This window comes from Phalacrocorax carbo, chromosome 3, assembly GCF_963921805.1.
Source record: "Phalacrocorax carbo chromosome 3, bPhaCar2.1, whole genome shotgun sequence".
In the NCBI taxonomy this organism is placed as follows: Eukaryota; Metazoa; Chordata; class Aves; order Suliformes; family Phalacrocoracidae; genus Phalacrocorax; species Phalacrocorax carbo.
In genome coordinates, this window is record NC_087515.1 from 47150832 (window position 1) to 47167618 (window position 16787).

The following is a 16787-nucleotide window of genomic DNA, read 5'->3' on the forward strand; positions in this document are numbered from 1 at the left end:
CACTCAGTGGGATCGCTATACCTGAAAAGATTGAGTATCTTATCATTAGATGATTGGACCAAGACCTTTATCCAAATGTGCAATAAGCCTCACTAAATACCTGAAGTATTATGCTTATCTTCTGTTTCTTCTTGACTCAGCCCCTTTTAGTTCCAAGAAATAAAAGATGTACTATTAGTAATAACTCGGCACAGGGCTTATTCAGGTAATTATTCAAAATTGTACATATCCGATGCAATACATACTGGTCTTATATTGCTGCAGGAATTGATTTCTGTATGTTTTCATTTTTGTAGGTTCAAAACTCTCAGCCTGGACAGTAAAATGATCGCCTTGTGCAAATAATACACATTATTTGAATGCAATATACCTGTAAAGCATTATTTTTTATATAATGCCCTTAAGTACCAGTATTTCATTTCCAGGGGATTAAACTGAGTACACAACGTTTTAGATTCACATGTGGAAATGGATGTGGACAAATCGGAGGAAGGAGCAATAATGGATTTAAATAACAGGTGGCATTGATCAAAGTCAGGTTAACTGAAGACACGGCAAAAGCTATACTGAAAGACTGTATTATGAGGTGATATAAGAAACATTAAAAATAAAATCTACTCTTTTGAATTTTATTTCAGAGAAATAAATATGAAATATTTCAATGTTGCTTGCTATCCTGAGTTTATTAGTGTAAGTCCACATTTTTAAAAGAAGTGGTGGCCTCAGCCTTGAAAATGCTTCAATGCAATGATGCATCTACCATAGGAAGAGTTAAAAATAAGTGGCAGTGTTTGCAGGATTTGAGATTAAATATAAACTCAGCTTCACCAGAAGTATATCATCCTAACTGCATTTTAAATTGGGCCAAATTATAATTCAATTATCAGTGGGAGCGGGATCATTAAGTGCTACGGAACAACTCTCTGGAAAAGAACTGTAGAAAATTTTACCCTATCTTTCTGATAAAAGCTCAGTCATTCTGAGAAAAGTACCTTCCAAATCATGTAGACAGTAGAACACAAATCTTACCAATGAGAGACAAGTGCCACAAGGTGTAGTGAAACTGCCTTGTGTATGACTGTCACATTAAGAAATTAAACCTACCAGATACAGTAGTCCCAAGAGAGGTCCTAATTATTTTTTATCATTTACTGAATTCACCTGTTAAATTAGTACTTCCATAAACCCACAGCCAGTGACCATTGCAATATGTTTCTATTCAATTTGATCCATTTACAGATGTCACACGTACATAATGACAGCAGTCAGATACACCCTTTATCTTCATGAGTGAGACTGATAACTTATGTGGCACAGCCACTCAATCAGGTGACTCTTGAAGAGTGAATATAAAATTCTGGCACACAAAAAACCACCATAGCAACAAAGACAGCCTGGCAACAGCAGCTGCTGCACGAGAAGAAATTGGAATGGGAGGGGGAATCTTGTGCAAAAGTCCATTTCCTGTCAAAATAATTTTTTCCTTTTTCATATCAGCATCACAAATGCCTTTTAAATACTGGGAGAATAAAGATTAATGTACAACATTTGAAATTACAACACAAATAGTGTCTTTGTGTGTATGGAATGACCCAGTCACTGCTACGCTCACTGGGACCATATTTTACTCTGGATGGATGGACCTGCTACGCAGCTGGCACCTATGGATCTCTGTGCCACAGGAAACAGTCCATGTTTCTCCATACAATGCCCTGTATGAGGAAGAACAAACCCCTGATGGTCTGGACAGAAGATGCTGCCGAGCAGAATTCCTCACCCACTGACACCTGAAACCTCCACCATGACTCTTTTCGTGTCATGGTAGGATTAATCCATTACTGTGGCAACTAGCAGAGCTCTGCCCACATGCTTTTCAGAGGTGTGTTTCACATGCAGAACTAGAAGCTGAAACTGGTCTGGATGGAAATACTTTACCTTTTACTCAGAAACTTTTCTACCCCTCAGCCTGTCACAGCCCTGAGGGCACTAACAGGCTATGATGGTCCTGATCAGTTCTTCCCTGGGGGCTGCCTATGGCCCAGGACCCCATATCATCTCAGCCTGAGGCCATCAGTCCCTGCCTTAGAGATGCTGCAGGATGCTGGTCCCCAGCTCCACCATAGCCCTGCCCGGCCATGGGCCCACAGCCCTGAGCCTGCCCTCAGCCCAGCCCCATCACCACAGCCCTGCCATTCTGGGGCTGTGTCTGACCCTGCTTCTTCTCATGGGGCCTGATCCTGACCCACACACACAGGCTGACATCCTGCCTCAGCCCCATGAAGGTGCCTGATGTCCTGGTCTGGGGGCTGTCCCCTCAGCCTGGCCTGCTCACTCACTGGGATGGACCCCAACTGGTAAGGTCCTTCCCTGGTGCCCCTCCATCCCATGGGACCCCACCATGGCCCACAGCATTCTGGCCCTTGCAGTGCCCCAACACTCCCTGCCTCATCTCTACATTAAAAATACTATTACCAGAAAATACTAAATTAATGCAATACTTGCACAGTTAGAATCACAAGTCAAAATGTCGGTAGGTGCATTCCCTAGAAAGTGTTAATTCCCCCTTTTTTATGTAATATAACCTGTTCTTGCTTCCCTGTTAAGTTTATAGCACATTACATTTTTGCAGATTGTTAAAACCAGTCCATAAAACATACAATACATTTAAGAATGCTCAAGTTAACTGTGAAAGGCTTCACGGCCTACCAGCTTTGTTAAATCACTGCTGTTGTAAACTGTCAAAGGTCCACTGACTTCAAAGCTGTGCATTTATTTATACCAGTGTAATGTCTGCACCTTTGCCTTTTTTTTTTTCCCCCTTCTAGCTCTTAACTATTGTCCCAGCTGTGTAAGACAGATTAAAACCAACTGGAATGCAGACTATATCACCTGCATTTATGTACATCAAAGTTTAGCCATGAGTTCAACTAAAAGACAAAAACATTAAATGGGTAGCAAAGCAGAAATTGCCTGGAAAAAATCCCCAACTCTTTTGGAAAACAAAAATTATGTGCTCTGGACTCTAGCTGTCAAATGAACAGGACCTCCGTGCTTCATGCAAAGAGGAGGCTGCATGGTTTATGCTTTTCTTGCAGTGCCTTAAAATTACAGAAATCCACTCATAGTGTCTTTTGGAAGCATAAGGAGAGACTCAGTGTACGCTTTCTCTGGATTCCTCTCCATAATTCCCACAAAACTATTATGCGTATCACTATAACAGAGCAATATTCTGCTTCTAGGAAAAAGGAAAATATCCCTCAGCTGTATTTCCCATTACCACAATGGAGTCATGTCCCATAGAAGATAAGGGATTTAGGCCTAGGTTACAAGTTTGGTACAGTTTTAGAAAAATTAATATAGGAAAACTGGAGACAGGATGGTTTGTCTTCAGAAAGGATGTGAGATTATGGGTCTGAAAAAGTGAGTTCTATTCTCAGGTCTGCCCTGGTCTTCTTTCCTTAAACTCAAATTAATTACTTAATCTTTCAGGTCCCCCTAGGTGATTCTGTTGCCTATTTAGTACCTAAAGGCAAACAGCCCAGCGTATGTGTGTCCTGGATTTCTAGAGACCACCAGAACACAAGGACTTGGTTTAAATAGCTTAAAAATGAAGGGTCTGTACATCAGCAGATGCACTTAATTTCCATTAGACATTTATAGAAAGGGTTTTATAATTCTTTCAGATAAATAGTTAAGGAGAAATTTTGTGTTGAGTTAGTTGCATTGGCAATTTGTCTTTTTTTTTTTTAAAAAAAAAAGATTTCCCAATTGCTGTTGTGCCTTTTGGTACGGCTCACAGATTAAGCCAAAAAGATTTTGATGGAATACCTTATCTTGAAATAAAACAGCTAATTTAAAATTATATGTCTTGCTATAATCCACTAATGGTTTTCTCTATTCTTTTTTTCGGAAGTATTCTTATAACACACTATTCTGAATCATCACAGTCTCTCATGCCCATTCTGGCTATTTTACAGAACTTGGAGTTGTAAAGGGTGGAATTCCACAACTGACAAAACATTAGTCACAAAGCAACAGAACACCATTTACGTAGTTGAAAACATTTGCTCTAAACTATATTTCTATAGTTGTGATGTAAATCTTGAGCCACAGTATCTCTTGGAATGAACTGTAAATCTTAATGGCAAAAAAAACCCAACTCCCAGTTACATTTCAGAGAAGCTGATTTAAATTTAATTCAGTTCTTAACGTTGCTGATCTGATCACTAATAACATATCTAATGGAAAAGAGAACTAGTTAGTCTCCTACAACCTACTAGCAGCCTAAGCATGACTTCCAAAGTCAGACTAAGAACAACAATGTCCTTTATGGCCATAAAGCTCATGCTGAACCAAATAAGCTAAAGGCTATTATGGCCTATCCAAACTCTTCTGCTGCCTAATCATTAATATTTTTAGTAAGGATTTTTCAAGATTTACTGCATTATCTAGAAAAAAAAATAGACCACTATTCACCAGGAACTAACAGTAGCTGCTGCAGTAGTCCAGGATTTAGGTAAAAGCTATGAAGCTAGAAATACAGGTTCAATGAATGGTTTGGTTGTTAGTACTATCACTCTGTGGCAAGGAAAAGAACTAGCAGGTAAAAAACTTGACTGTCTGGGAGGCAATCTGCTCTAACAGGATGCCTGCTGAGCAATCAGAAACGTTTACCAACCTCCCAACCAGAAGACATTGTTAGAAGCATAAAGACGTTGTCAGAGCAATGTAGGAGGTTAAATGGAGGAGAAAAATGCCTTTTTTAAAGAAGACCACAGGCTACATCATGGTATTTAGGAGCAAAACATAGCTAGCAGGAAGAGGAGAGGAAGAAACAGCCAACATCTGCCTATTCCATAGCAGTACAAGATCACCAACAAACAGTGCTGGTCACCTTGCTCCCATTTTCTCTTTTGTATCAGACAAAGCTCCACAATACCCAAAGTCTTCTTTGAAGATGAAGATGAAGAGGACTAAAGGGTCAAACTGAAAGGGCTCAGTCACCTTTCCGTTGAAGTCATTCCATCAGCCTTGATGGGAGTTCAAACGGGCCCTTTGAAAGCAAAAAAATAACAAATTATTTTGCAATTATCTTTTTATGAGATTATGCACCAGTTTTGATGAAACAGCTAATGATTAATTTAGGATTCAACAACAATTTTCCCAGTAGTCTTGTAAATATATAAAAGGTCATGACATAAAATTTCAAATAAGGAAGAGCAATTATTGTAAAGACATCTCAGGTTTCAGAGCAGCCAGCAGATACAGAACTGCGAGCAAAACAAAGCTAACAGTGAACATTACAGGCTATAATAAGGAATACCTCTTGACTTCTCTCAACACAGTGAGATTTGCAGTAGTTGTAAGGAATATCTGGCACATGCACTGATTTGAATTAATATTCCCACCGTCAGTGTGGCCAGTATTTCACAGATCACCTGCATGCAGACTGGCTGCTTACAAAACTAATCTTAATGTAAATGCGAATTAAAGAAAGTATATTTTTTAATTATTCAACAGAAGAACCAAGAACAATAGACATTATTTGCTTTTAAAGTGCCAAGAATGTGTTAACTTATTTATAATCTTGTAATACACCAAGAATTCAACCGTGAGCATAGCCTCATTTTGCACATACACATTGTTAGCTGTTTGGACGCGGGCTGTTCATTACTATCTAAGTCAGCAACATTGACAGAGAGAGGAAGTGTGCTCAGAGTGAGTATTTTCACTCCCCTAATAGACCACGATCTTACAAGAAATCTTGGAAATCTGGACTCAGTTCTCAGCTTGTCTAAGAAACCTATCAAATACTGTTTCTCTGTTCTCCTTCATGCCTCACAGCACTGATAAAAACACACAGATGTTTTAGATATGATGCAATAGTAAGAATTAACAGAGCAGTATAGGGTGGGGGAAAAGTTCTTGTGATTAATGTTATATGAACATCAATCGATGGTAAGCATTTAATATTATTTGGTACCAGGTTTGTCAATAAATTCTAACCATGGATACTATCTCAAAGCTAACATAACAGGATTTATTCTTGAAGAAGTATTTCAGTTGGAACACAGCTACTGTGCAGACTATTTCAGGAAAAGTATATAAAAGAAAGCAGAGGAGAAACACAGAAATGTGACTTCAGCTTGGTATTTTCAAAGTCACCAAAAATTCCCTAATGTGAGCTCATCACTACAAATCCAGAGCTGCATTAGTCCCACTTCAAGATAGCTTCAAATCCAATTGCCTGATCACACACAGCACTGATCTCCTTTGGCATTTCACTGATTTCCATTGAGCTGTAGGTGCTGATTTCTTCTTGGAATCAGTTCATAAAAGGTGATTTTCACAGACAGAAATGGGATAAGGGAACTCAAGAGGCCCTTCGCACGGAGACTGTGTCTGTTTAAAAATCCAGACTTTTACAAGCAAATTAATGATGGGCACCTATTTTTGAGAGGAGACACAAAATGCTAACATATGACTATATTTGCACAAAGGTAGGCTCTATACTCTGTGAAGCAGACATTTCAGAGTCAGAGCTCCTGCTTCTTTCCTTACTCTACCACTATCCATCAGTAAAAACCCCCTCCTACCTCAAATTACTGATCTAACAAATGGACATGGGTATTACCTGATAATTGCACCACAGAACGTTGCTAAAAGAATGCTAGCTTTATTGTAGAAAAATATAAAACACAGTAAATTTTGGCAGTGGAGACAGAGGCACTGTTTTGGGATCAGTTTGCTTCCCTAGCAGAACACTGTTTCCCTCTATTTTGTGGAAATGGTCAGGCCTTTTAGTTACATAACAAAAAGTAGAATACGAAGGTGACAAACCCAGTCCCCAGATTCTGTGCCTTCAATATCAACTCTGTGTCTTTGTCTCTACTACAGGGAAATTCTCCACATCAAAGATCTCCCTACATATTTTTTCACCATCTTCCTACACCAGGGAAGAACATGCGCATCTCAGACCATCCCCATGCTCCAATATTTGGCATAAGATCATTTCATTTTGTACTAGAAACATTTTAAATACCAGACTGTTAATACAGGTGAAGAATTCCAGTTATTCTGTGTGCAAGCATGGAAAAACTTTGTAGTCAACAGAAAATGCAATGCAGCCTGCAAAGGAGACAGAATCTCAAAACATTATTGCAGTGATTGTAGAGAAAAGTTCATGGATAGATTATTTCCTTTTTGCAGTGTGTCTTAACAACATGCATCTCAGACTGCTGTATATGAAAGTTAGTTACATTAACAGGTAATACGAAACATGATCAGAGTTTCTTAATGCTGTGGCAACACATGCAGAAGGGGAGGGGTTTCACTAAATGGAAGCAATAAAATAATAAATCTTGTAGCATCCGAGCAAAACTGGATGGGGGGCGGGAAACAACAACAACAACAAACAGAACAAAGATCTGTAGAAAGAGTTTTGCAGAGCACCCTGAAACATTTAGGATCACTGAAAGACTAGCAAGTTCAAACCAAACTGCAAAGACACAAGAATGACTGATTCATATATAGCCCCTAGCAGGATACCCCAAAAGGGATCTGCTAGGAAGTGGCTGACTTCTAATATGCTATGGAGATGCCACGGTTTTCACACTTTCCTTCCTGAACTGCTTTGGAAGAGAACAGTTCTCCTCAGACTTGGACAAGGTTGGAAGGGCTGATGGGCTTTGAAATCTTCCATTCTTATTTGGCGGGTGAATCACTGTTCCTCAGTGCTGTACCGGCCTGAGCAACTCCTTATTCACGTTTCCTGCCAGATGGGATTCCATCTCCCTGGGGAGAGTAGGCATTGTGTTTGATAAGCTGTAGGAAACACTGGTTTGCAGGCACTGCGTACAGTGGCCTGGGAGGGATGGGCAACAAATTTCCAGTGCGATTCCTTTCTTGTTTCTGGCAAGATGGTGTATTGTGTACTCTCAAATATCTTCACATGTTTCTGAATGCTTTCCACCGAAGCTAAAAGTGTAATAATGTTAGAAACACAGTTTACTCCTCCATATAGAAAAAGAGCATTTCATGTAAGACTAGACTGTGTTCCTGTTTAGGTTGCTGAACAATTTTTTTTTTCAGCATTCTGTTCTCATCTCTTATAAGAGTTAGCATTTTGGGATAGTATTTTCTCAGCCTACTGGGTTGGTTTTTGTTTTTTTTTTTTAATAAGAACATTGATTATGAGCACATTTTTAGGTAATTTCTGAGGTATGAGAAAGGGAATTGATAAGCCTTTTTCCCTTCATGTGGATAAAATAAGTGATATAGCTATGTTGTCTATGCATGCACACATTCCTACTTACATTGAACTTAAAAACGTTGTGCTTGGAACACAACACACCTTTATGGAGAATTAGGCCTCCTGCTGCAATTTTTTTTTTCATTTTCTAAGTCAAATTATTTGAAATATTATAAATCTTCAATAGAAGGAATACTTCTTTTCCTCTGCAGCACTTAAATCCTCAAGCCCAATTACAGCTCCTTTTGCCAGCCTCTTAAAACTCATTTCTGCCCTTAAAGAACCAGCCTGCTAGACTGCAGTATAGACAAATAAATCACAGCTGAGAGCAGTTTATGAGGCTGTCAGTTTAGAAAACTGCTAGCCACCACTTCCCAAATGAAACAAAATCCATCAGTTCTTCATTTCCCTCCTGTCTTTAGGAGGCAGCAACTCACCCTCGCCATGGCCACCTCTTACTGGGGCCTGCACCTATCACCTCTCAGGACCTAGTGAAAAAAACTGGAATTTATATGTGGCCATGCTCTAGGCATAGTGGGGAGGTGCTGGGATTGTGACTTTGCAACAGTCTGCTGCACCCAGCTTGGTTCCGCTCCACTTCACCTGTGCGCTTGTCACTAAAAAAGGCAATCGATCTGAAACCATGCATGCAGCAGGCAAAGACAATTCATATATGTCAAATATTAGCCTGGTGATCAGAAGGCAGGCCTGGCTGAAGCACATGGCAAATCTGTGAGGCATGGAAGGTGCACGTTCTTCAGAATTCTGGATGCTGCTGCCAAAACGTGAGTTTGGCCCCAATATATGATCGAGGTTTGGTGGCAGGAGAAATGAATTAGCCTTGCCTTTTGGTACTTCAAGCTGAGAGATTGTCATGGTTTAGCCCCAGTCAGCAACCAAGCACCACGCAGCCGCTTGCTCACTCCCCCCTGGTGGGATGGGGGAGAGAATCGGAAGAGTAAAAGTGAGGCAACTCATGGTTTGAGATAAAGACAGTTTAATAGGTAAAGCAAAAGCTGCGCACAGAAGCAAAGCAAAACAAGGAATTCATTCACTACTTCCCATGGGCAGGCAGGTGTTCAGCCGTCTCCAGGAAAGCAGGGCTCCATCACATGTAACGGTTACTTGGGAAGACAAACGCCATCACTCCCAATGTCCCCCCTTCCTTCTTCTTCCCCAGCTTTATATACTGAGCATGACATCATATGGTATGGAATATCCCATTGGTCAGTTGGGGTCAGCTGTCCTGGCTGTGTCCCCTCCCAGCTTCTTGTGCACCCGGCAGAGCACGGGGAGCTGAAAAAGTCCTTGACCAGTGTAAGCGCTATGTAGCAACAACTAAAACATCTCCACATTATCACCGCTGTTTCCAGCAAAAATCCAAAACATAGCCCCATACCAGCTACTACAAAGAAATTTAACTCTATCCCAGCTGAAACCAGGACAGAGATGGAGGACAAGACTACTCTCAAACTCACCAGGAGGTAGTGTTTTAATCATACCGATGCACAACTGTTATATTTTCAAAGTTAATGCTGTATTTCCAAATAAAGGTTTCCTTGTCTGACAAATCAAGTTAAAGTCTGAGTGAGAGGATGCCTGTTAAGATAACTGGGGAATGTATTTGGAGATACTTGACATTCTGGCAAAAGAGGAAGATTCATGCTAGGGTAGCACATACTATATATAACAGCTATTTGTATTTGGCTGTACTGTTTCCAACAGTTTAGCTTCAAGAAGCTTTTCTGCATAACTCATTTTTTTAAAACATCTTAAAAGCTTAAAAAACAGATAGGAGTTAGATTTTTTTGCTGGAATATATATAGTTGCGAACTCTAATGAAGAGTCTTAACCCCTGTGGAAGACTTCCTTCTTTCTAAGAGATGATACAGACAGGCATAGCTCACCTCTAATGGTAGCATTTCTATGGTCTGAGAAAAGGCTATTAGGAAGATACTGCCTTACAGTGCTATAAAAATGAGTTAAAAGCCATTTTGCTTCTAGGTGTTTTAGATCTACAGCTACTCAGAAAGAAACCTGTCGTCTGTTATAAATTTGAGAGACGGAAACACGTACAGCACATCTTTATAAGTAAAAAATGAAAAAGGTTGGTTTATGTATAATGTATAAGACCACTGACAATTTTCAGTGTATGAAAATACTATTAAATATTTAAAGGGATATTATGTGTGTCCCTTAATACCAAATGATGCAAGATGAGCTGTGCATGAAAAATAATTACATTCTCAAAGCAAACTGTATCTACTGAAGATATTGTGTAACTGTTTTAGAGTTGTCTTTGGAGATATTTTCATTCCAACTTCCTGATCTTGGGTGTTTAGTTGTCTGCAATAAACACCCTTTGGCATGACATTTCTCTGCCTTTCCTGAAGTTAGACTTTCAGAAATGGGCATGCTACCTGCATAGAGACTGTTTTGCTCTCTGGGGGACTTTGTTATATTGCATTATTTAATCCATGAAGACTCTCTAGGGCTAGCTAGGTTTGACACAGTGGCAAACGGGTGCTTTGTCTGTGCCATGGTATACAAATGAGTTTCCCCAAGTACACTAAGAAATTGCTACATTGTGTTTGTGATCATTTCCCATGGCATTACTATTCATCCTTGATTTGCTCTGCTTGCTTTACCTGTATCACACATTTGAGTCACAAGTTCATTTCATATTGCAGGTAAGCAACTTTGTGGATAGATAAATATTAGTGAAGTGTCTGCAAAATATACTCACATTCCCCCTCCATCTATAATTTAAAAGCCAACTGTTCTGGCACAGTTGTAGCCCACATGGAACAAAAAGAGGCTACCAAGCAAAGTACATACGGAGTGCTGCCAGAAACTTTGTGAGAAATTGTATAGCATCTCTACATCTCCATCTGCCCATCCCCACATCAGTAAGCAAGAGAAAACTTCATGTTCTTCTGTGGCAACCAGTATAACCTGCCACAGTACACAGAAACTGGTTTAGATACCAGAGATAAAAGGGAGGTTGCATTTTGAAGCCCTTACCCTCTTACAAGCTAAGCTTAAACTGCCCCAAATGCCCTCTAAACCATCCTGGCTGGGTGTGCCAAAACAGCTCTGGTGCACTCCTAAAATACATCCAGGTGACACTGCTGCAGCAAAAGCTAAAGAGCTAGGCCTTAAAGATGTGCCTGATTTAGCAAAATAGTCAAACATACACACTGAAGCATAACAGTAGTCACCCAGTGAACACAATTCACAGGCTTACTAGTAAACTGCTAAATAGCCTAGTGATTAAGGAACATAGTGATCCTCATACCCTTGTGCAATAAAACACCCTAGTATTTGTCTAAATTCAGGAACCTGCATGTTATAAATGTAACTGCCATGGTTTGTGATCCGTTAGTGAACTATTTTATATAAAACACCATGATAGCTTTGTGTTTTACACACTATTTAACTCTTTTTCTAACAGCAGTATTTTGGCAGCAATTTGCTTGTTCAGTGGAAAACAATTTTCTTGCAGTCAGTAATTGCCACATCTCAAATAATTCTAACGTTTTAGTATTGATTTTAAGAGAACTTTATGAGGAGTTACATATGAATATTCAAGAAGTATTGTATTATAACTATAAATGGTGGAGTACAATATATCAGATTAAAAGAGAAAGATCCTTACACATTACAGTATACTTCTAAAATACAGCAATAATAATTCCTTTTATATTTCAGAAGTAGGGCTCCAAGCACTGACACTTGGATTTAAATCAAATTTATTCTCAAATGATCAAAATCTTTGTAGTATAATTCTGGCATGTATTATTTTTAGGTTGCATTTGTAATATGCATTTTCTTAACTCCAGGTTTAGCCTTGATGATTTTCATAAATCAGTTAGTCCTTCAGCTGAAAGTTTCCTTAATGACAATAGAATCAGAAGCTAATGCATATTTATTGTGAATAACTTGCCAGCCAACAGGCATTTACAACAGACAAGTCTTTTGCATAGGAGAACTGCAAAGTGTAAAAGAAAGGATGGATAACCAGAGCTTGTTTCCATTAATGGGACAAGTTTCTCAACTGTTTAATCAGGCTGTACCCCAGGTTTTGTGGCTTCACGTGACAAACTCCTCACAAATGTATTCTTTTGAGAAGCACGGGAAAAGTGCAAAAATGGAGTTTGTAGAGACAGAACTTGTGCAAAAGGACCAACTCCAGAACAGTAGCTTCACAATTTGCAAGATTATAAGATGGCAAGAGCAAAACCACAAAGGGGTACTGAAAGAACTGACTATAAAAGTGTATAGTAAATGCATGTTTAGTAAAGGCTTGCTGACATCTGCAAAGCACATACAGCCTTCAAAATTTCATACAGAGAGGAAAGCAAGAGGTGAGAGCATGAGCATTTACCACAAGTCTTCTCCCAGTAATATTTTAGATCTTTCTCCATTAAAATTAATTTGCCACTTAGAAGTAAACCAAGACCCTCAAGTGATACAAACTGGTACAAAGCAACAGAGCAGTACTAATTCATAAACACCCAGAGATCCAGGAAAAATCTAGCTAGTTTTAGTCAATAAAAGCTAATATTCTTACAAACTTTCTTACAAAATATTCCCAATGATTACACAAAAAACCTTCTGAGACAAAACACAACAGTTAAAAAAAGGGCAGAAGCTGAGACTTAACATTTATGGCAATAATTTGGAAAAATTATTAAACAGTTGTGATCAGCATACGAATCATAAATAGAAGCACCATCTGTTATTGGGACAAGAACAGTAGAAGGACCACAATGCCGTGATGACATGTTCTAGCCCATCTTTTACTCATTTATTACATTTGGAAGAACACCACACACTTTAGCATGTGTTATTATCTAAGGGATAATTTGTACGATATCCTGAAGCTAGAAACTTATATGTGAACAGAGATAAAAGAAGATATCTATATTGATAAACAATCTTATTTGGAACAACATTTGATAACTGATATTGCTTTTTCAAAGAGATGTCATAAAGATGACAAAAAATGCAGGATATGCCTCTCAAGGATCCATGCTTGCATGGAATATCAAGACATTAGTCAGTAGCTAATCCTATAAATTACTGTTTCTGTTTAATGCTGTTTATTAGAACAATATCACCAACTGGCAAAGCAGCATAAGCATGATTACAGATATTCCTGTTCTACTGTCAGCTACTAAAGATACTAATTTTATTCCCTATTTTATGTGTTTGTGCTGACATGAATAAGCAATGCATTCTAATATACCAATGATTTCACCTTTCTCTTTCTTAAGCAAATAATTTTGAGACATAATTACAAATAAACATTTAAAATTTTCTTAGAATATAAAGAGAGTTTAAATGTATAAATACACAATTAAAATGTTTAATGTTTCTTTACATTAGATACTTCTGAACTTACCATATTGCAAAAAGTAAAACAAATTCAATTTCCCGATCCATTTCAATGTTATTTAGGGAGACACAGAAAATTTCCCTCTAAAATTTGTTCACATGGCATGGATTAAATAAGCACAAAACCTGCTGTAATTACCATAAGACAGCTGAAAATAACGATCTGCCTGTGTGTAGCTAAGTAGGATTAAGTAAGCACTGGACCAGATCTGCACATGCTCTGTGCATGTAACCAGATCAAGACTTTCACAAGACCTCTGATACCCAGTAAGGGATGTCCTGAGGTCTGTATCTTCGTGAATACTCAATGCTGAAACATCCATTGGAAAACACTGCCAGGTATTTATCTCCCTAGGCTGTAGAGAGAAATTCGGCTCTGATTTGGATGCTGAGCTAGTCTTTGAAAATGGAGCTCAATAAACTATTCAACATCTCTGATTTGACACTCTGCCTGCCACAAGGATGGGAACAAGTAGCTAGAATTCAACTTAAATTTGCTTTAAAGTTCTCTGGGTTCTAGAATACTTTTCCTGGCTTTCACATTCCAGTGGCTGTGTTTTCACAAGTAACACAACAGAAAACCACAACAGAGTACTCACACATATGCCAACATGCACACACACATCCAAGAGGGGGTGTCCCCTACTTCTGCGCTCTGTACTGGCAGTGCCCTATCTTGATGCAGGCTGCTCCTGACGTCCATCACAGAGGGTACTTGGCCAGGCCCAGGTGGGCAGGTCTTCATGCCACAGGAAAACTTCTGGCAGTGCCAAACCCAGCTCTGAGAGCTGCTGTTTCCGCTTCAAGGTCTCTTCCCCACTGTTGCAAGTTTTTATGCCTTTTTTTTTTTTTTTTTAACACTACTTTTAAAGCTGCTGCCTTTATTTCAGAACTTTCTTGATAATTCAGACTGACAGTTGTCTTCTGCCTTCATGAGAGCAGTTTTGGACAGGTGTGCTCACATCCCTTTTGTGAAGCCCAGTCACACACCCCATTTATGCTGCTGCTGCTACCTTGTCAGGTTGTGTTATACAGGCTGTTTGCCATGGGTAGGCTGAGCCAGCACACTGTGTTTTAATTTTTGTGGATACAGACATTTACAGGCAAACATCAGTTAGGTGAGGTGACTTATTCTACAGGCAAGAATGGGGGAAATGATGATTGATTAGTTTAATTTTTTGATAAAAATCTACAGATTTTGCTCAGTGAGCTTTCTGTGTAGCTCAGCCTGTTTTGAACAGCTAAGTAACACCATACTTAATATCACAATACCACAAAATCCTGCATGAATATCCAAGGATCTGTTATTGGTTTTGACAGCAGAATTGGAGCTTTTCTTTCTTTTCTATAGAATATCTAGTGACCGTTTTGAAGTTTGACAGTCCTTCTGTACCACAGGTATGCAAATCTGAGAATCCAGGAAACTCTTCCCTTGCAGTCACGCTTCAGTTCTTTCCCCTCCTCCCACCTTTATTTTATCTACTAAAATGAATATATGCCTTGTTCTCAGAATGCTTGCTCCTCACACAAAAGTGCATAAAAACCGATGGGAATGCTAAGTAGCATGTGAGATCATCTTTGAATAAGATTGAGTCTGAAAGCTCTTCAGAAGTTCAGACTTACTCTTATAGGAAAAAGAATATAAAATATGTCAGCCCCAGCTACTGTGACCACTCATTTATGCTAATGGACTTTGATGGGAACTTCTCTCATCAACAATTTTTAATGCCTCTTCAGAGTGTTTCAGATTCTTAATAGGCCTAATAATGTGGGGAACTGAAAGACATCCAGATGAATTATGCTTTCACTGTAACATTATACTGTCATTCTCTCATTGTTATAACTTCAAAACAGTACTTTGGGTTAGAGTGACCTCAAATGCACATCAGATCCTAAGCCATTTTGAGATCCTTTTAGCTTTCATTACAATTCGGTTTATCCTGCAGACACAACTTATTCTAAAGTCTAATCTAGTAAGGAAACAGGAACTGGACTTTAATGTGAATATGAATAGCCACAGCAATGTTGACTGGAATAAATAGCACTTAACAAGGAAAAGACATTCATCCTTTAGAACAGCCAATGTCCTCACGGGATGAAGAGACTGTCACAAAATGTTGAGACAGATCCCAGAACAGTCAGCTTAGGCTGCCCCATGCTTTAAGAGGAGGAAAACTACCCCTTCCTACGATTCCTAAAATGCACAAAGCAGCACATAGGTAAAGAGAAAGACAACAGATCTAAACTGCACCCCTGCAATGCTGGAGTCAGGGCAGGACTTTCAACTTGCTCCAGATCTCTGAGCAAGGGCCGAGCAACAGCTCTACAGAGATGACTGCTTCAGCTCACTGAGAATTGTGCCAGGCCAGAGCAAACAAACTAGCAAGCTAAACAAAGTTAAATTTATCCACTTGGGGTAGTATTTCTGTCTTTCTTTACTGATTTTTTTATTATTACTACTACTACAGAAGTTGGGGACAAAATTTGTTCTGATTTGGGTTTATTTTACGTTTAGGGTTCTTTTGCATCTTCCTGTGGAGTATCTGCCTGTTGCTTGGTGTAGGGGAAAAGACAAGAGCATCCCAATTTTCCAAAGATATGTTGGCTTAAAAGTGAAATACAGACTCTAAAAGAATTGCTCAAAAGCTCTTTTCCTGCACAATTTCACAGATGAAAAAGGAAGAGGAAAGTTTAGAGGAGCAAGCACAAATGTTATCATAACCCTTACCAATGTTTACAAATAAGTAGAAACCATGAGAGAAACAGAAAATGACAATGTATATAAATAATAAGGTCAGAAGAATCCATGCAAATCAAATCTCTGAGCCAGAGATATTTTTTTTTAAACTAAAAATCAAACCAAACTAAACCCTTGAGGGAAAACAAACTGTCTGCTTCCTGAAGGCAGAAAGATACTCGTGAAAAAACCAATCAGGCAGTTATGGAAAGCTCAGCAGAAGCAGATATACAGTATACACAAAGGACAGGCAAGTGATTACTTCTATTCCTGCAAGCTTGGATATGCAAAGAATAGATGGGTCAGAGATAGGTGCATATGTGCAAATTTAGAAATGTACAAATGCTGAGAAAGGAGCCCATGATAGTTTGCGGCACACAGCAGCAGAACCTTACCAGG